The following is a 20,589-nucleotide window of genomic DNA, read 5'->3' as shown; positions in this document are numbered from 1 at the left end:
TTGGCTTGCAATTGAAAAGCAGCCGTCTTCGCTGCTGTTTTTGTACATTATTCACTTTCCAGCATAAACCTGTGAAATCATTTCCTGAGGTAATTGGTTGCTACCCACTTTCTTAGGCTGTTCTACAGGTGAGACAAGTAGGGTTACAGTCACTGGTTATGCATCCTAAGCAATTTTTCAAACAGCAGATCTTTAGCTCAGTTTAATGGAAATGTGAAGAAAAATGCACAATTTTCTGCCCAATTGCTCAGTGAGAAGTAAAACTGTTCTTTCCTTTGTGTTTTGACCAGTGAATGCAAAGGCACTGGGATGAATAGCGCTTGAGTGCTCGATACAAGTTTGCTTTCTTAAAACAGTTGAATAAATTAAAACACCAAAATTAAACAGATTTGAAGATCTGTATTTAGATTTTTGCCACTTTGATACCCGCTCCCCAGTCTTTCAGTCTCTACTACAAAACTTTTTGGCTGCAGTTCTGCCTTGTGTGCTACTCTAGACATGATGGTTTCCATGTATGGGTTACTCTAGGCATAACCCCATGCGGGTGGGTCATACTTAGTATTTCTTCCTGTATTATCCAGTGAACCGCTGGCTATGGAGCAGTTCACTGTGTGTTACAGTTGGGAACATTTTTGTAGGTAATAAATATAGGCACATGCCCCCCATGGCCCTTCCCATGACCCTGGGTTGGGAACCTCTGCCTTAAGTGGTAGATGTATAAGACTTTGAACATGGCATTTTGGAGACCCAAGCAGAAGATATTATTTTCTTGCTGCTTGTATGTTTAAAAAGAACTCCGGTTTGTGTGAGCAGCGATGCATAATGTGACGTTCCATTTGAATATAACTTCTACCAATAATGCTAAAGAGAAGAAGCAGCTGTTCTTGGATGGTTGAGCGTTTGTTCTAGAAATATGGTTTCCAGGTGATCAGTGAGACGTGTCTGTGAGATGTGACTGTTTTTGAAATGATAAAAGCAGAAGTTCATTTCCATAAGAAAGGAAAACGTTTTCTCAGACACTGTTTAGTCTTAACATATAGCCCATCTATTCTGCAGGCACCACAAATTTTCTATCCCCATATTCCATATTCTTTGTCTATATATAATTGAGCTCTCACAGGCACTTGCTGAACCAGTCAAGCTAATTCAGCTTCCATGTACAGAAATATAAAATGGAAGTACAGGTTGGACCATGATATCCTTGGGGAATCTGTTCCCGGATCCCTCGCAGATTACTGAACCTGCAGATACTGAAATCTGCAGGTGAGCTGCAGGGGACCTCCGGGCATGACCAGAAAGGTTATGAGGCACAGGGAGGCTACACGCGGCATCTATGTGCCTCAGAAGGCCTCTGAGAGGCACTTCCAGTATCTTGGAAAACTAGAAGTGCCTCTCAGTGGCATCCCCTCTGGACACGACCAGATGACATTCCCAGTCGCATCTGGAGGAACTCAGAATCCTGGAGGAATATTCAGAATCTGCAGTGGGTCAGATCCATGGGTTCTGAGCCCTTGGATACGTAGGACCCACTAGTCTTACTATTTTTAAGCCCAGAGGTACTGAGGAAGCTGGAAGGATCTCTGTAGTGGAGCTTTGGGTGGTGGTCCATGCCTAAAAATGAGTACAGAGAGTATTGGTAAGAGGTTGTCTATTCTGCCCCCAGTTATTTTAGAAGTCTACAACAGCTAAGGGTTTTGGCAGAAGTCTACAGCAGTTATGGGTTTTGGCAGAGACAGCTGTCATGTAAATTTGGATGTGAAAGGTAAAATTGCGATTCTGTCTGAATTGAAATTTGTTCTTTGAGTTGAATTTGTCAGTGTTTCCCAAGCTGTTGGTTGGGACCCACCAGTGGGTTGCTAACCATTTTTGGTAGGTCACAAAAAGTTTCTGAAATATTAATATCTATTAATAGATATTTTTTAGATTTAAAAAATACGGAAGTGACATTTTCAGCATGCTGCTAGCATGCTTCCAGAACATTTATTTTAAAACAAGTAAATATTGTCCCCTAATTGAAATCAGTTGTATGGAGGTCACCATGTTGTCACCATATACTGCATACACTATGGAGGCCACCATGTTTTTGACAGGTTCCTGCATTTGTTTTGATAGAAAAGAGGCAAAAGTGAGGTATGAATGATAGTGGTCATCTTTTCGAGCTCTGAGCTTGCTAGGAAAAATTCTAGTGTGGCTAGCACACTAGAACCTAAAAAAGATCATGACCCACGTGTGCTGGAAACTAAAAATGTTTTAAAAAAACAAAACCCTCTAGCGCTAGAAGCTAAGAAAACCCACAGCTTATATGTAAGGTCTCTAGTAGTCTCTGGAGCTCAGGACCCCTGTTGTTGTTGTTGTTGTTGTTGTTGTTGTAGTAAATAAAAATCAATAGATCAGTTTTTTGTCTAGTAAAGCTGTATGGGTCATAATTGTCATTTTAAACAATGGATCCCATTATTTAAACGGTTAACGGTTTGGGAAGCACTGTACTAGGTGAACGTGTCCTAGTGAGGATGGACAGTTTTGGAACAGACCTGGTTTTCTCAGAACCTGTTGTTAGGTCAGCATATGATGAGCCTTGCAACCTTAGTCAGACTTCGTATAGACATGGAGACTTGCAGCACACTGCAGGGTCACTGACAAAATTAACCCTACAAAGCTCTGGAGAGCTCTTTGAAACCCAGCAGCCATTCTGGATTCCAGTTTGAGGCTCAGAATGGCTCTTCCAAACAAATGTCCAGATCTAGTGTTCTAGCATGGGTAAGTTTCTTTATCCAAAATGAGCCTTCCTATGTGTGTCTGTGAACAAAAGGAAGAGGTTGGTATCCTGGTATCCCCCCTCTTCTCAGCCCTTATATCTCCATCTAGTGTCTCTCAACCAGTTTTGGTTCTGAGCAGAATTGGCAGTTGGAGTATGGGGAAAGTAATAAATTAAAAGGTGGTTCCTTTTTTTTGTTTTTCCAAGCCCTTTAGTGCTTCTTAATCTATTTACAGCAAAATAGAACTAGTACAACATCTTCAGGAATGGTGCACCTGCATAGAAAGTGAGAGACTGTGCTTCCGACAATGTAATATTTTTCTCTCCCACCCAAATCATTTGGCGGGAGCACATCAGTATCCTTAGATGACTTTCTTTTTTGACTACATGAAGCCATAGTTTTGTGTTAGAACATTTCCAGCTGCATTTTGCCTGGCTCCCTTGTGCACAATTTTAGCACTGATCTCACTAAGAGGATCATTGTATGGGAGCTAGACACCCTTAATGTTGTGCTATCCCTTGCCTGGTGCTAGTTTTCTCTTGCAGTGAGATGATTTTTGTTTTGTCAGAGCCCATTCCAAACAGACAAAGCCATTTTTTCCCCATTTGAACCCATACATACTGCCAAGTCTGTCTTATCCAAGACAAAATCAGTGTTACAAGAAACCACGAATTTGTGAGTGTGCAGATACTAGCAAATAGTGCCACTTCCTGCTGGCCAGGAAAGAACACCTCTGCTAATTATTATAACTTTTCAAATGCTTTAAGTCTCTTTGCTATAAGTGACTTGGAAGCTTTGTGTTGTACTTTAAAATGGCATGTTTAAGATGCAGAGGCCCAATAGTATTTTTGGTATTGTAAGATCCTGTGTAATCCAGGCAGGACAGAGAATTGGATTCTTTAGTCTGGAGGGAATTGTCGGTTTTTACTGGAGACCATTATATCTCATCCTCAATTCTTTACCTGTGAAATGAGAATGAGGATCACATAAGACCTTATATACATATTGATGTTTATTCAGTTCAGAATATGCTGGCAGTAGGGGAAGTGGAGAATTGTGTATTTTGGGCAGGGAGAGGTGATCCCACTAAACCTTTAACTCCTGCTATCGCCTCCAGGAATTCTTGAGGGGTGCAGTTCCCTTATGGACCACCTAACTCTGGGCTCTCAAAAGGGCCTTGGGGAAGGGGCTCTTGCTGGCAACCAAGCCTCTTCCACCTTCAGCTCTCCTTTGAGAGCCCTCTATTTGTAGGTCCATGTAGGTGTCCTGTATACAAAATTAGAGGCAAGAAATCCCAGCTCTTCTTTCCCAGCTCCACCTGTCCATTCTATTCTCCCTTCCCTACATTGTCCTTTTCTGTGGGGCCATGAAGCTTTGCTACATGCTGTTCTCCCAGTAGCCAGCTGAACTCAGTCACTGTGGGGGTGGAGTCACATACATAGATGGTGTATGCCACCAATGTAATTTGGTCAATGGAGCCTATGGTCGTAATTGTGAGGTACTTCTCTAAACCCAAGTATAATGCATCTTGTGCTTATAGCAAGAGTTAGCAATGTGTGAATGGGTCAAAGAACTCAACTTGTTTTTCTCTAGTTTGGGAGTTCTGTACCTGTTTGGGGGGTTCCTGTAGGAACCTGATGGGTGCTGTGGGTGCCTGGCTTATTTTGCCCTGTTCCTTGTACAGACTTGACATTTGTGTACTATCTTGGAATTAGTAGTAAGCTGATTGTGTCATAACCAGTTTCAAAGGCCATTTCTAAAAGCAGTGCTGCTTTCTGATTACTTGCATGTTGGGTGAAAAGGGGATGAAGGATGGAGCAAAAGTGCTCCTGCAGATGCTGTACTATATCATTTCTGGCAACAGAGCTAGAATAGCGAGACTGATCCACTACTGGGGTACATGATAAGAGATCCCAGTATGAGATCTTGAACAGCTGTTTCTGCTTTAGATTAGAGCAGCAAGGGCTTCTGTTGTATTTCATGTCTTTCTCTGTCTCTTTTGGTAATCTGGAAAATGGTACAGAAAGATGAAACCAATTTGTTGCATTTCCTCTGTTTCCAACCCTCCCCCTGCATTCAATCTGGGATTTGGCAGATGACAGAAAATATACCCTGGAGGTGTTCGTGGTCTTGACAACAGGAAGTTAGTTGAAACTTTGACTTTGGTGAATGGCACGTAGACAGAAATTGTGGTGCCACCAGCATCTGGGCACCCTGGCATCTTGTAACGCTGGCCATAGGAGACCCTTTATCTCCTGATGCTGCAGTTGCAGTGCCTCCTCCAACATCACCTTCCTGGTGAGGTACTTGTTTATGTTGCCACAGGCCTATTCCAGGAATGGCAGACACAGGGTGTATGTGTCTGTGTGAGAAAGGTGTGAATGCTTGGGCTGTTAAATGCTGAAAGCCTTGATAATGCTTTCCTGATACACCAGGAGAGGGAGGATGCTGGTGTCAGAGATTCAGAGGTAGAATAATTGAGTTGAATGTATAAGAGGCTGCTTGTTGATGCTCCCAAATACCCTTTATAATCGAAACAATTTTATGCGTCAGAATACTGTGCACTGATATTTGCTTGCATACTTTTATTGTGAACTGGGGTTTTATGTCATTTCCCACTGTTTTGTTGCTCCCTCTGTTCAGGGCAAACTTAATTCTTTGGGGTCAGTATTGTATACCTTTTCATGCCTTTTATTACAGGCGTGCTTCCGTATCTGTGGGGTATCTGTTCCAGACCCCCACCCCACTGCTTCTCTCACCTGTGGAGAGTCCACTGAGCCCAGCAGAGGCCATGGACATCTGTGAAACCAGAAGTACTTTTTTGAGCCTGTCTGAACCTGTCAGAGGCCATGGACTGATGTCTGCGGCCTCTGCTGGGCTCAGAGGACCCTCCAGAGTTGAGGAGAGCAGAGCTCCCCTTGCCACTGGATGGGGTGCGTTCAGGGGACCCCGCAGACCCGATCCACAGATAAATGAATCCGTGGATACGGGATCTGTGGATATAGGGGCCCCCTGTTTATTGCTTTCCTCTCCCACCCCACAATATTTGGAAAAGCTTCCCTTTGCTGTCTTTCAAGCCACATATTCCGCCTCTTCCACCCAAATTACTTTCCTGGGTTGCTTGTAAGTCTTGTGTTCCATGCTGTCTGCTATCATTTAGTCTGTCTTATGACTTGATCTTAATCAGTAAAGGATGGAAAGCCATAACGCTAAGAACCAGCAGCTTTTAGTTATGTGAAAGAGAAATCTGAGTCCTTCACCACTATCTTTATTATTACCTGCTCCCCCAGAGCAGGAATTGAGCTCTGCTTCACTTTCAGTGTAGTGTGTGCCCAAAGTGATTAGCATTAAATGTGCATGGTGTGTATGTAATTACTGTGTAAATCTCAACTCTCTGTCCCTTCCACGTTCACTAGTGTCAAACAAGCATTTGCATTGTACTGAATTTTGCTTTGCTTTGATGCCAAAATCTTGCTTACACAAACAGCAATTTAATGGAAAAAATGACTTTTTAGAGAAAGGCCAGTGGGATTTTGAGTGTGGGTTGTAGCTCTGCCCTGCCAGACCGCTGCGCAGACATTAGGTTCCTAGGAATTTTGCCTATACTCTCTGCCAAGATATATATGCAGAGTGACCCACCCAGCTCTAGTCTGAAATAGCTGTGTTGGCTTGATCCTGCTTGGCTGACTAACATAAGAACATAAGAACAGCCCCACTGGATCAGGCCATAGGCCCATCTAGTCCAGCTTCCTGTATCTCACAGCGGCCCACCAAATGCCCCAGGGAGCACACCAGATAACAAGAGACCTCATCCTGGTGCTCTCCCCTACATCTGGCATTCTGACTTAACCCATTCCTAAAATCAGGAGGTTGCGCATACACATCATGGCTTGTACCCCATAATGGATTTTTCCTCCAGAAACTCGTCCAATCCCCTTTTAAAGGCGTCTAGGCTAGACGCCAGCACCACATCCTGTGGCAAGGAGTTCCACAGACCGACCACGTGCTGAGTAAAGAAATATTTTCTTTTGTCTGTCCTAACCTCATCCTGGTGCTCTCCCCTACATCTGGCATTCTGGCATTCTGACTTAACCCATTCCTAAAATCAGGAGGTTGCGCATACACATCATGGCTTGTACCCCATAATGGATTTTTCCTCCAGAAATTTGTCCAATCCCCTCTTAAAGGCATCTAGGCAAGTTGCCATCACTATTTACTGTGGCAAGAAGTTCCACTGACTAACTACAAGCTGGGTAAAGAAATATTTTCTTTTGTCTGTCCTAACCCGCCCAACACTCAATTTTAGTGGATGTCCCCTGGTTCTGGTATTATGTGAGAGTGTAAAGAGCATCTCCCTATCCACTCTGTCCATCCCCTGCATAATTTTGTATGTCTCAATCATGTCCCCCCTCAAGCGTCTCTTTTCTAGGCTGAAGAGGCCCAAACGCCGTAGCCTTTCCTCATAAGGAAGGTGCCCCAGCCCCGTAATCATCTTAGTCGCTCTCTTTTGCACCTTTTCCATTTCCACTATGTCTTTTTTGAGATGCGGCGACCAGAACTGGACACAATACTCCAGGTGTGGCCTTACCATCGATTTGTACAACGGCATTATAATACTAACCGTTTTGTTCTCAATACCCTTCCTAATGATCCCAAGCATAGAATTGGCCTTCTTCACTGCCGCCGCACATTGGGTCGACACTTTCATCGACCTGTCCACCACCACCCCAAGATCTCTCTCCTGATCTGTCACAGACAGCTCAGAACCCATCAGCCTATATCTAAAGTTTTGATTTTTTGCCCCAATGTGCATGACTTTACACTTACTGACATTGAAGCGCATCTGCCATTTTGCTGCCCATTCTGCCAGTCTGGAGAGATCCTTCTGGAGCTCCTCACAATCACTTCTGGTCTTTACCACTCGGAAAAGTTTGGTGTCGTCTGCAAACTTAGCCACTTCACTGCTCAACCCTGTCTCCAGGTCATTTATGAAGAGGTTGAAAAGCACCGGTCCCAGGACAGATCCTTGGGGCACACCGCTTTTCACCTCTCTCCATTGTGAAAATTGCCCATTGACACCCACTCTCTGCTTCCTGGCCTCCAACCAGTTCTCAATCCACGAGAGGACCTGTCCTCTAATTCCCTGACTGTGGAGTTTTTTCAGTAGCCTTTGGTGAGGGACCGTGTCAAACGCCTTCTGAAAGTCCAGATATATAATGTCCACGGGTTCTCCCGCATCCACATGCCTGTTGACCTTTTCAAAGAATTCTATAAGGTTTGTGAGGCAAGACTTACCCTTACAGAAGCCATGCTGACTCTCCCTCAGCAAGGCCTGTTCGTCTATGTGTCTTGAGATCCTATCTTTGATGAGGCATTCCACCATCTTACCCGGTATGGATGTTAGGCTGACCGGCCTATAGTTTCCCGGGTCCCCCCTCTTTCCCTTTTTAAAAATAGGCGTGACATTTGCTATCCTCCAATCTTCTGGTACCGTGGCCGTTTTGAGGGACAAGTTGCATACCTTAGTCAAGAGATCTGCAACTTCATTCTTCAATTCCTTAAAAAACCTTGGGTGTATGCCATCAGGGCCCGGTGACTTATTGATCTTTAATTTATCAATGAGGTCTGAAACATCTTCTCTTTTAACCTCTATCTGACTTAACTCCTCGGTTAGGAGGGGCCGTTCGGGCAGCGGTATCTGCCCGAGGTCTTCTGCCGTGAAGACAGATGCAGTGAAGACAGACTAGTAGGAGCAGCCATTGCTGTGAGCCTCTGTGTTTTCCTCCCACTTTTGTCATTGAGGATTGTTGGGGCAGCAGTGTGGGTTTTAGCTCTCTTCCTTGAAATATCCTAGAAAGCAAGTATCTTTACTGAGTTCTGTAAAAATTCTCCAGATGAGTAGAAAATAAGAATACCCCTTCTTCGCAACTTGCTTCAGCAGGATGAACTAAAGTGAAATATTTTGAGCCATTGGTTTAGCTATAGTACAGGACATACTGGGGAGGGTGGTACTGGAATTTCTGGGGGGGGGGAGGAATCTGATTTCTTGTTTTCTGGATTTGAATGATGTCTCACTTCATTGAACAAAATATTACATTGGTTCAAGCAGGGCCATAGTAACCCATGGCCAAGCCCATAGGCTTTCAAGTATTTTGGGCCTCCTCCGGCACATCAGTCTTTCAGTCCACTACAGCTGACAGCCTGATCCTGGTACAGTAGGTACTAGATTGCAGTACATAACCCTGTATCTAATTTGTGCATCTTCTGATGAATTCTATTTACTATTTTTTAAAAATATTTTTGAGTGAGTAAATCTCTACAGGAAAGCACATTTTGGGAGTATAAATGTTTAATACTATAATATTTTGAATAATATATATGGATAATTGTTTGAATATAAGATCATTTGTTTCAGTTCAATAAGGAAGCAGTTAATTATCTTATTAATAGAGGTTTTATACCCAGCTGGTGGGCATATCAATAGGGTTAGAAAACATCCTTTGTGCCTCCATGGGCCTTTGAATGGCCTCCAGAGCAGGGCCTAGGAGAGGGGGGTTAGGGGGTAATTTGTACCTGGGCCCAGGGTCAGAAAAGGTCAGTTTCTAAGCATATACGCAACAAGAATCAAATTTGTACACGTGTGGGCTGGGCAGTAGTGGGTTAATTTTCTCCCCAGTGCCTCCAAATTTCTCCATCATTTTTTTCCTCAAAATATTAATTCTTTCAAAATTAATTCACCCAAAGTTAATTTTCCTTTTCAGAATCCATTCTCTCTCTTCTTGTATAAACCAGTTTTGCCTTCTGCTCCCCCAAATCCTTTTTCAAAATCCATTCCTCCCTCTTCCATCTCTAATGTATTTATTATTTAAATTTATTGATTTTTCCGGCCCTCAGAACCGTGTTAGATATACAATGCGGCCCTTGTGCTGAATAGTTTGGAGACCCCTGTTATATAGGAAGAAGTGAAAGCCAACCCGTTATAAAAATAAATATAAATATATAGATAAATAAAAATCTTCTGTTAGGCTTTTCTATGCATAACATTCCCTCAGTTTCAGTAATCTGAATTCAGATATTCTTTTTATGAGGATTAGAAATGGGTTTTCTGAATTAACTTTTTGTCATATTTTGGAAAATTTCCCTTGCCTGTTCATCTTTGGAAATTCTGCTCCAAATAGGATTGCTGGGCCTCAGGATTTGACCTGAAGTTTTATCATTTTTGCCACTTTCTCACGTTCTCCAGGGGAAGAAGTAATAGCTCAGCACGAGAGGCCAGAACAAAGGGGTGGAGAGCAAGAAGCTCTTTTTCCTTTGGCTGTGTTGTAATGTACTTAATGCCCTCCCCTGAAGCTGCCAGCACTGAAACCTTTTCACTGGCCTGAAACCTTTTCACTGGTGCCATCTTCTCTCCTACTGGGTGCCTCTGGCCTCCATTCTTACAGCTGTCTCATCTCCCTGATCAGCCAGTTACCACCCTTTTGCTCCCAGGCTATGCCCCTTGCATCTTGAGATTTGAGTGTCAGATCTGGCAACCCTAGTTAGTTCCAGATCAGGGCCAGAATGGTCACTCTGAAGTCACAAGGCACTAGTGCTTAGCTCTTTCTTATAAAATCCTGCCTGGAACCGTCAAAGAAAAGAGTAATCTGAAACATTAGACCATTTTATTAACTGTGGACTTGGATGGTTTCTGGTAGAGTGCTTAAAGAAGAAGCCCATCTTGCTGTTTCTTCATTCTTGTAGAAGCAAAGGCTAAAAAAACAGTTTGGAGAGATTAGCTGTAGAATTGGGACATCATCAACACTGCAGAAAATTGTCTGAAAAATAAATTAAGCACATTGATTTCAGTTTTGTTTTGGAGAAATGTGACACTTTTAAATAGAAACTCAGTTTGTATGTGGTGTGTTAAATGTGATAGTTCAGTTTTTACAGAATTGGATTTTTTAAAAGAACTCTTTTTGGCAATGTACATGCTAAAGTTCTGTTTAACCTGTTGTGTTAACACCAGTATTTTCTAAGCTGCACAGCCACAAAGCTCAAATGCCTTTCCCAGTGGCCCATCTCCCCCAAATTTTTTCCCTTGTTTCTTTGTCTGGGAATAGATGCTTGAATAAATAGAATAGGGGTCTCCAAACCCCGGCCCAGGGGCCAGATGTGGCCCGCGACAAGCCTCCATCTGGCCCCGTGGCCAGTCTCTGATTCCCTGAGAGCCTCTGGCCCAGCTGACCAAACACAACCAGAGTTGTGTTTGTGGGGTGAGGGAATGGGGGTCCATTTCAGTGTGTGCTTTATTTCTTGGGCTGTGCTGGTGCTTGAGGAAATCCTGAACATTTGAGCCCATTCGTTCATTTATTCATTCATCTAAATTTTATATTTAATTTTTTTTCTGGCCCTTTGCATTGTACCAAATATCTGATGCGGCCCTTTGGCCAAAAAGTTTAGAGACCGCCAATATAGAAGGATGAATGAACTTGTGAAGTTTGCTAGGATATATTTCGTAAGAATATAAGGAAAGTTTTTGCCAGGATCTTTTTTTCTACATTAAAATTGTTGTCCCAGTTGTCCAGTGAGAGTGCAGGACCCATGTTGTGCCTGACAATTTGTTTTATGCTACTTGCTGTGGCAAATACAGGTGGGGCTTCGGTATCTGGGGTGATCTGTTTTCGAACCCCTCACTGATACAGAAAATCGTGGATAATCAAATCCACGGTTTTCAGCCCCTTTTTCCCTCCGAAGGGGACATCTCCCTCCTTCTAGTCATGATGTTTTTCGCTGTATAAGGCATTCTGAGACCCAGGGAAGCCTCATTGAGCCAGATCTATGGATGAAAAATCCACAGATAAACAGGCTCCACCTGTATGAATTTTATTTTTATTGGGGAATTTTTATTCTTTCTTTTCACTGAAAGGACACTCAAGATGTGTAATCGAAGTACAAATAGAATTGGTTGTTAGATTGCCAAGGGGGAACATGGCATGTGTGAACATATATTTATATATATGCTATCAATTTATTTATATGTTATCTGCAGGTGTTCACCCCCCACCCCCAGAGGCAAGGGAAGCTCTGCTTGCCTCTGCAAGGTCCTCTGAGCCCCCTGAACAGACTGAGTCTTTCTGTTTTAAAAAAAACCAGATACTTCCGGTTTCTCTTTGAAACTGGAAGTGACATTTTAAATGCCTTGTAAGGTATTGGGAGGTCCAGGGAAGCTCTGGAGGGCTTCCCTAGACCAGAAGTAGAGTTTTTTTACTGTCTGGCTCAGAAGACCCTCCAGAGGCAAGGGGGCGCTGGGGGAACAACAACAGCTAAGTGAATTCACGAATATGGGATCTGTGATTACAGGGCCCCCCCCCGTGTGTGTGCACAGACACACACATAAGGGCAGCAAAGGGTAATCAAATACAGGTTGAGCCTATATATCCACAGATTTTTGATCTGCAGATTTAGCTCAACGTGGGTCTTCTGGATGCCTGTTGAGCCACATTCAGCCCAAACTAAAGCCTCTGGAGGTGACTGGAGCTGTGCTCCATTCATCTCAAACAGCTCTTCTGAGGCCCATGGAACCTGTGTGCAGCCTCCACAGGCCACAGAAAGGCCCCCCCCCCAAAGCATCAGAAGGTCTGTCTATACTAGTAGGTCAGAAGGAAGGTCTGTCTAATGTTAGAATGAGCAGCACACAAAAGGATGAGCCTACCTTTAAGGTTGTCCCTGTCCAGAAAAATGCAGTCTGATTCCCCCCCCCCAGCCCTGAGCAAAAACTGATCAGATGGACAGGTGTCAACAGTTGCCCAAAGAGTGTGATGAGGAGGTTGTCATCTGACTTGACTTTCATCCTCCTCCTGTTTGGTCTCCTTCATCTCCCAGCGGCAACAGTGAATGAATGTTATTCACTTAGCATGTTAGATGCTAAGAAATAGCATAGAAATCCTATCCAACTGCATGTAAAAAATTTTCCCCACAACCATTTTTGCCATGTATTTTTAAATTCATTGTTGCCAATGTAAGTGCTAGCAGTTTGCTTTAAAAATTAAAGCTGGGCCTGTTAAGATTCTGAGGTTAGTGCTGCTGCTTAGAGAGTTAGGGCTATGATCTTATACATACTTTCTTGAGAGTAAGCCCCGTTGAACACAGTGGGACTTACTTCTGAGTAGACATGCATAGGATTGTGCTATTCCCCACCACACTATGTGATTACAGGTATAACCTAATCATCCACAGATTTTTCACCTCTGGTTTTATCTCAGTGGATAAAAAGGGACCTATAAATTAAATTAAATTAAAGGGGAAAAAGTCATTTAACAATAACAATGCAGGAAGGGCAGCTGGCAGACAATCCATCAATCATTCTCTCTCCAGGTGCTTAGAATAGCTTCATTCTGAGGGTATCAACCCTTCCCTTTCCCCTGAGCAAGTGAAAGAATGCAAGTGATAATCATGCAAATGATTATCACCTCATCACTGACTCAGAGTAAAGTCTTTCTAAGTGCCTGAAGAGAGAATGATTGCCTACCTGGTGCCTTTGTCTTGCATTACAAAGGTCAGCAAGGCTGTTTTTAATTACTGAGCAAAGGGACATTGTTTTTTAAATGGATTTCCTTTAACATGATTTTTGGCATCCAAGTGGGTTTTGGGAACTGAACCCTTGTGAATACCAAGACTCACTCTGTATGTTACAGTGTGTGTTGAATGAGTCTTTCTGAACACCACCACCCATGTGTGGTCCAAGAAAAAGTCTGTAGTGGTGTGTTCAAAATATCCTTTTATGTGCTCAGCAAAGGAGTTAGATGCTATGAACCTAGTTATGAACCTAACTGTTAAGAAACTTAAGGTGAGATGGTTGTAATGGTGTCTTCAGCATCTGTGGATGTATCTGTTTGACACATGGAACCAACTTCCTTTTTGAAATGACTTTTTTCTGGAATTTTTCCCTCATATGGCTTCCATCACACAAATGCATCAACACAGATTTCTGTAACTGCTTCTGGAACAAACTCATAAACATCTACATGTCTCCTGCAGTTACTCTTGACAATGAGTAGGCCTAAAGCCAAACAGACACAAGATGGCTTTATCCTGTTCTACATTAAGATACATCCAGTGCCTGTTTTGTCAGTGCGGTGGTGCCTTAAATTGGCCAGAAGCTCTGTTCACACTCCCTTGCAGGCTTTTTATGTCACCAACCTTGGCACAAACAGGAGTTGAGCAAGAGTTTCAGTGCCATAGTATGATTTGCAGTTGCTGAGAGGTGGCCTTCCTCTATCACCTGCAAGTATGGCTAATAAGGCACTGCTGGGAGGGAAACTTCTGCTTTGCATTCTTTTGGCTCCAGGGCAAAGGAAGGAGGAAGTCCTTGCCTTGGCGCAACTCAAATGGAGCTCTTTGAAACCCTGTAGACTTTCTGATTTCCATTCTGACATGCTACAATGGTAAGAAAGGGGTTTTTGTCATGTAAATGACGTGGTTTTAAATTCTTTATTGATTTCATTTATCTCTGATGCCGAGACACCATATGCATGACAACCACAAACAGGAGTATATTGTGGGGCAATTTAAGGTTGACCTACTCCAGGCGTTCAGTTGCCAGGGCTACATCATTCAGTGTTATCCTTATGGTGGTCTGGAGCATGTCAATTATAGAAAATAACACATACGTTGTGTATACAGCTCTTAAGTCTTTTCACAATGGAAGAAAAATAGGTGAAGATTCACTCTCTTTTAACTGGTTCTCAGCAAGAGTGAGAAAACCCAGCATTTGCTTTTTTTAGGAAGGTGTGTGGTGGCTGGCTGGAATGGGGTAGAACAGGAAGGAGGAGACGTCTTCACGTAACTATACTGTTGGGGTCAGTGAGCTGGTCAAAATGTAGTGATGGCCAGATGTGATCTTCAGGCTGTAGTTTGGGGATACCTGGTCTACAGTAACGCCATATCACATGCCAGAAGTTTATAGCCAGTGTTTTATCTGTTAAATTCCTACACTTGCAAGTCTTCTCCCCTATTAACATGACTTCACTGGAATATGTCTTTGGTCTCCTATTCTTTTGTTATGATGTTTGTTTGAATTAATGTTTTGTCATTTCATTTGAAGACAAGTTGTCTTGATTTCACTTCTGTTCAGGAAGGTAGGGTATAATAGCTAATAGCCCCATAACTGATGAGGATTAGTTTTCCTCATCTCACCTCTACTGCATGCTCTCCATGTTAACCTTTTTCCTTCTCCCATTTTCTTGCTTCAAAGTGTGCACTTGCCACTAGGCAACAGGAATCAAATTACTTTCTCCTCATGTAACTATATTATTTAGTAATGTCAGATGTAAAAGAGGGCAGGAGGTCTGGTCTAGAGGGTAGAGCCTCCGTCTGCCTGAAGATAACATCCACAAGGTCGCCAGTTCGAGGCCACCGGCACCGTGCAACCTTGGAGCAGCTGACAAGCTGAAGCCGAGCAATTCCATCTGCTCGGAGCGTGGGAGGATGGAGGCCAGAATGTGAAGCCAGATCGGAATGAAACACCTGAATGTAGTAGTTCTTGAAAGAAAGAACCTTCTTTGAAATTGTAAAAATCCCTATTTAAATAGGGATTTAGATAAAGCCTGCCTATGTAAACCGCCTTGAATAAAGTCTTGAATAAAGACCAAGAAAGGTGGTATATAAATACTTGTTGTTGTCGTTGTTGTTGTTGTTATTATTGTTGTTATTATTATTATTAAAATTTTGGTCCTTATGAAATAACTATCAATTACATTTGAGATGAGAAATTTGGAAGACATTATTTTAAATGCATCCCTACTATGATGCAAAAAACATTTAGTACTTGATTTAAACCCTTGAAGTGTGTTAAGTTACTACCCAAACGGGTCCTGCAGTCATCATTCATTGGGTATTTTAACACTATTGTTGGCATCCTTCAGTCTCGGAAGACTATGGTGTCACACTCTGAATGGTGGTTCTGGAACAGAGTGTCCTCTCCAGTGCGCGAAGCCTGTAGAGTAGGTATGTAGGATAGGCTGTTACCCATGCAACAAATCCCCCCTCTCCACGTCGCTGAAATGGTCCAATGGAAAGGCAGAGGCCAATACGGTTGGTTCCAGCGGCCTAAGTCGCAGGAGTTGCCAGAATGTGACTGTGTTCAGCCATGAGCTGCCTCAGGGACTCCGGCTCCGGATTTTGCCTCGAGGTTGACTCCTGAAGCCTTTTCCATAACTGGATGTAGCCACAAGGCAGTGGAGGTTTGGGATCAGAGTTTTTCTTCTCTCAGATGAGCTGCCTTCCCAGGCTGACGAGTCCCATCTACCCGGTGGCTGTTTAGTCACCTCTTACGACAAGTACAGCCAAACTGAGGGCCTATTCTTATCCCCAGCCCCCAGGGGAATGTAACACTAGAGAGATAAATATCTAAAGTGTGGTGTTGATATTACTAACACATGCAAATCAAAATTGGAATTCAAAGCCCACCATCTGTTCCTTTCATGTGAAGTGTCAACTCAAGACAGAATAAATCACAACACTTTAGATCCCAGAACAGATAACTATATCATTGGGCCAAAGTTTTCACTTTGATGGGATGACAGTCTGAGGAGAAGTTTCAGTCTTAAGTGCCTGGCCTAATGGCTGGAAAACTATCAGTTTGGAAAGATGAGTTTGCCAAAGTAGCCTATGGTTCCAGCAGACTCATTTTCATCAAGACAACTAACTCAGTGGCCCCCTAAACCAGATGTCCTATATATTCTGAAATCCAAACCAGGTCAATAAGCTTTTTTAATCAAACTGAAATAAAAAAAGATTTTCTGGCTGTGCAAAAGCTCATGCAAAGACTGAGCTCCCTAGTTTATCAATTTATATCCCATCTTTCTCCCTGACAGACATCCAGGGCTGTTCACAACAACATCAAAATACATATAAATTATAAAACACATTTTTAAAAAGTACATAAATAGCATAACAAAACCCCAACCTCCCCACCCGCCCCCATCTAGGTTGACACAGAAGTGTTTTTAAGCTTCTCCTTCTAGAACTGCTGCACAGAGGGGGCTGATCAAAGATCCTCTGCAAGCATTTTCCAGAAGTGTGGTGCCACATCAGAAAAGGCCCTATTTCTCATAGCCATCTCCTTTACTTTTGATGGTGGTGGAACACTTATCAGGGTCCTTCCGGATGACCTAGTTGTGCGACTGCTGCCGCCAGTAAGCAAGGAATAGCAATGAGTGCTCTCAGGTGAAAAAGCATTACTAGTTGAGGCCATGCTGAGTTTGAAGGAAGTCCGTATGGCAATATTTTGTTTGAAGTCTGCTACCCCACCTTTTTATCATTTGATCTTCAAGGTGGCTTACAATAGATTATATAATGCTGTTTTAAAAAAAGAAAAAACACCGATAGCTCTTGTTTCTATGGGTGCTAGCTGAGACCAGCATATCCTTCCCCTGACTTCTGCCATCTCACAGTAATGGCCAGTTAGAGCAGAATGGGGGAGGGGGGAGAGAAGTTCCCTGTGGCTGGAAGTTCTTCATGGGAGAACATGGGATGAAGCCTTTCTATAGCCCTTGTTCCTCCGGCCAGTGGCTAGAGCAGCGATTTTAACCTTTTTCATCTCATGGCACTCTGACAAGGCACTAAAATGGTCACGGCGCACCATCAGTTTTTTTTCCATTGTCAAGGCACATCGTGCTGCTGGTAGGGGACTCAAATCCCCAATTTCCCTACTAATAAATGACTCTTCCCAAACTCCCACGGCACACCTACAGACCATCCACGCCACAGTGGTTGAAAATGTCTGGGCTAGAGTGTCTTCCCTCTCATTTCTGCACTCCCTGTAAATAGGGTTGCCCAATCACCTGAGACATAAATTCAAAAAAAAAAAAAATGGCCTATAAAACTCAAACTCTCACCCCCTCAAACTCTCACCCTGAGATATCAAACAACTCTGTCAGGATGCTGTAGTGGTTCAGGAGTTGAGCTTGGAAGATTCAGGTTCACATTGATGCTCAGCCATGAAACTTCTTGGGTGCTCTGGGCTAGACCCAGAGAACAATCTCTGTGCCTTACCTACTTCTCAGTGTTGTTGTGAGGACAAAAAGAGGGGAGGAACTATGCATACCACCCTGACTTCCTTGAATGAAAGGTGGTGTAAAAATGTGAAAAATAAACTCACATTCTCCCTCACATCCTCTTACACTATTCCTATGTGATGAGATTTTTCTCTTAAACAGCTGTGTCCACACCCAAGGCCAGCGTGATTGAATGAGGCTGATTGAAGTGGTTGCTTCAGGAAGTAGGTTAGTAGGGGGACACTTCCACTCACCCATTCGCCTCCACTTGTTGCTCCCTAGATTGAAAAAGAAAGAGGGGAATGGTGTAGAAGAGGAAGTGTGGAGGAGAGGGGTGGGTTGGAGCAAGAAGAGCAGAGGCTGGCTCTTCACCAGGTAAGAAAACAGCTCCCTACCTCTCTCCTCAAAGCCCACCTGTTCTGTGATGCTTTGCCCCAAAGTGGAGCCTGCACACATGTTCCATTCATTCATGTTTATCTGTAGTTATCCCTGCTTCTCCCTTCTCACCTGCTTATATTTTAATTGTCCATTAAAAGTCCGAGGAGAAATCTGAGGACCAAGAAAGGCGGTATAGAAATACCTGTATTATTATTATTATTATTATTATTATTATTATTATTACCACCACCACCTGTGGCAAGTACATGCCCACTTCATTTTTGTTATTTTGAAATCTGCTCTATCTGAAAATGAATCATAATAAAGATTTGCCTTTATTTTAAACTCTACCTCTTAATATGGCTTTTTAAGGCTTAATGATCCTTGGTTTATAGTGTGGTTGTATCTGCTGAACGCATTTGACATACACTGCTCCAGATGGCACTTTTTTCTTTGTGCAGCTGCAAATTGATTTTGCATATGTTCCAAGGAAGCTTGTTAACTGTTTCTGCCAACGCAGTAGAAGAAAAGCCAGATGTTAGCTATTAAGTTTGGATCATCTAGCTCCTGTTTGCATTCAGAAATGAGCAGACTTTGGGATCATGTCCATAGCCTGAAGGTTTTGTTGAAAGACCTATGGATAGACAGCTGAAAGTGACTGTTTCTCCCTTTGTTGACATCTAGATTGTAAACTCCTTGCAGCAAGGACATTTCTTTATGTCTTTTCTTCCTTTTTGACAATATATAAATGGATAGCTATATTAAAAAAAATTTCATTATGATTGACATCTGTTATCAACAGATTCTAGCCTCTAATATGCACCTTTAAGGATGAATGGTCCCTGGCTGTCCCTTCTTTTTGCTTACCTTATAGATGTTAGATTGTATGCTCCTTGTGACAATGGCCTGTTTTCACGACAGACAACTGTTGTGACAACTTATGGGAAACTTGAAATACTAAAGCAGACTTGATTAAAAGAAAAAATAAAACTTTGTGAACATCTCACTTAACAGTAATTTTTAAAAAAATCAGTTACAGTTTAGAAGACAGAACTGTACTGCTGTTAGCACAAAGAAATTGGTTCAGTTTATCCTTAAAGATACAGTGGGATTCACTATTCTTATGCATACAGCTAATTTTGGTCCAAATCCTAACCAACTTTCCTGCGCTGACATAGCTGTGCCGATGGGAGATGTGCTGCATTCTGCAATTGGATGGCACTCGTGGAGGCCTCCTCCAAGTAAGGGAATGTTTGTTCCCTTACTTTGGAGCTGCATTGCCCTTAAATCGGTGCTGGAAAGTGGATTAGGATTGTGCCCATAGTCTTTTGGTGCTAGAATTTGAATTCTTTCTTCTGAATAGTATTCAAAGACTGAGTTGCACTTTGATTTGTTACTTATGCAAACGCTTGAATGTACATCTTTCTATGTATAAGTTGTGATGGCAATTGATACTCTTTCTGAAGTTCCTTAGGATGGATTGGTAATGTGTGATAGAAAACATTGCGCTGCTAAATTTTTCCACAGAAAGAAGTTGTAACTTCTTACGTAAGATTAATTGTGACATAATGAATAGGTATAGTGCCAGTCAAAATTTGTTTCAAAGTTGTACTTAAACTTTTTTTAGATGACTGTTATTCTAACCTTAGCCTATGCTAGTCTGAATGCCTGTCCATTCAGCTAAGCTCTGACCCAAGCTCAGTTAACCAAATCTTTAATTTTGTTGAAAGCGTAAGTGGAACAGCAAACAATTTGGAAATGTAGGGGATTAAATTTCTAGATACAAATTCAAGGCTCAGCAAAATTGGATGAGTTGAAATGACTGTGAAGTTTAAAAAAGTTTAAAAAAAAAAAAAGGCAATGCAAGACTCAGGAGAAAAAGCAATGCAAGACCAAGCCTACAAGCTGTAATTCTGGATGGAGGTGTCCAGACCCAAAGGAAGGGTTTCTTGCATCTACTGAGACTTAACCTAAGGAAGGATAGCTATTTGTTCTAGGGGCATTAAATAATAATCTGTTAATAAGCAAGGAACCCTAATAGATTCATAGAGGAAAATTTAGTGCCCAACTGGGACAGAATAACTATAGTGTTCTTCTTATGTTCATAGTACATATTCAGCCAGCTGCATGGAAGTGGCAGATTAATTGGCCCTCCCCCTCCACGTATCTGTTGATCCTGCCCCTTCTTTTGTGCATTCCAGAGAAAGTGAGAATTAAGACCATTTTTAACCATTTAACCATTTTCAGGGGCTTCATTTTATTCTTAAAACATAAATAGGACGTGCATGCTGTTGAATTGTCATGTCTTAAAATATCTGGACATATTCCTGCAAAAATACTTGAGTAGACATCTGAATGTGATTAGGTGTCACATTTTAAACCACACTAAATGTGCTTTATGGAATTTTTTTTCTAATCAA

At 42.4% G+C, this 20,589-nt stretch overlaps 1 protein-coding gene across 1 annotated transcript in view; it reads left to right on the top strand.

Moving 5' to 3' along the window:
• Positions 1–20,589, top strand: part of ATF6 (activating transcription factor 6) — a 109,871-nt gene that overhangs the window by 51,711 nt on the left and 37,571 nt on the right. The window lies entirely within an intron of this gene.

Source organism: Tiliqua scincoides, chromosome 4 (genome assembly GCF_035046505.1).
Source record: "Tiliqua scincoides isolate rTilSci1 chromosome 4, rTilSci1.hap2, whole genome shotgun sequence".
NCBI lineage: Eukaryota > Metazoa > Chordata > Lepidosauria > Squamata > Scincidae > Tiliqua > Tiliqua scincoides.
Note: the sequence above shows the minus strand (reverse complement) of the source record. Positions and strands in the feature narration are given on the sequence as shown.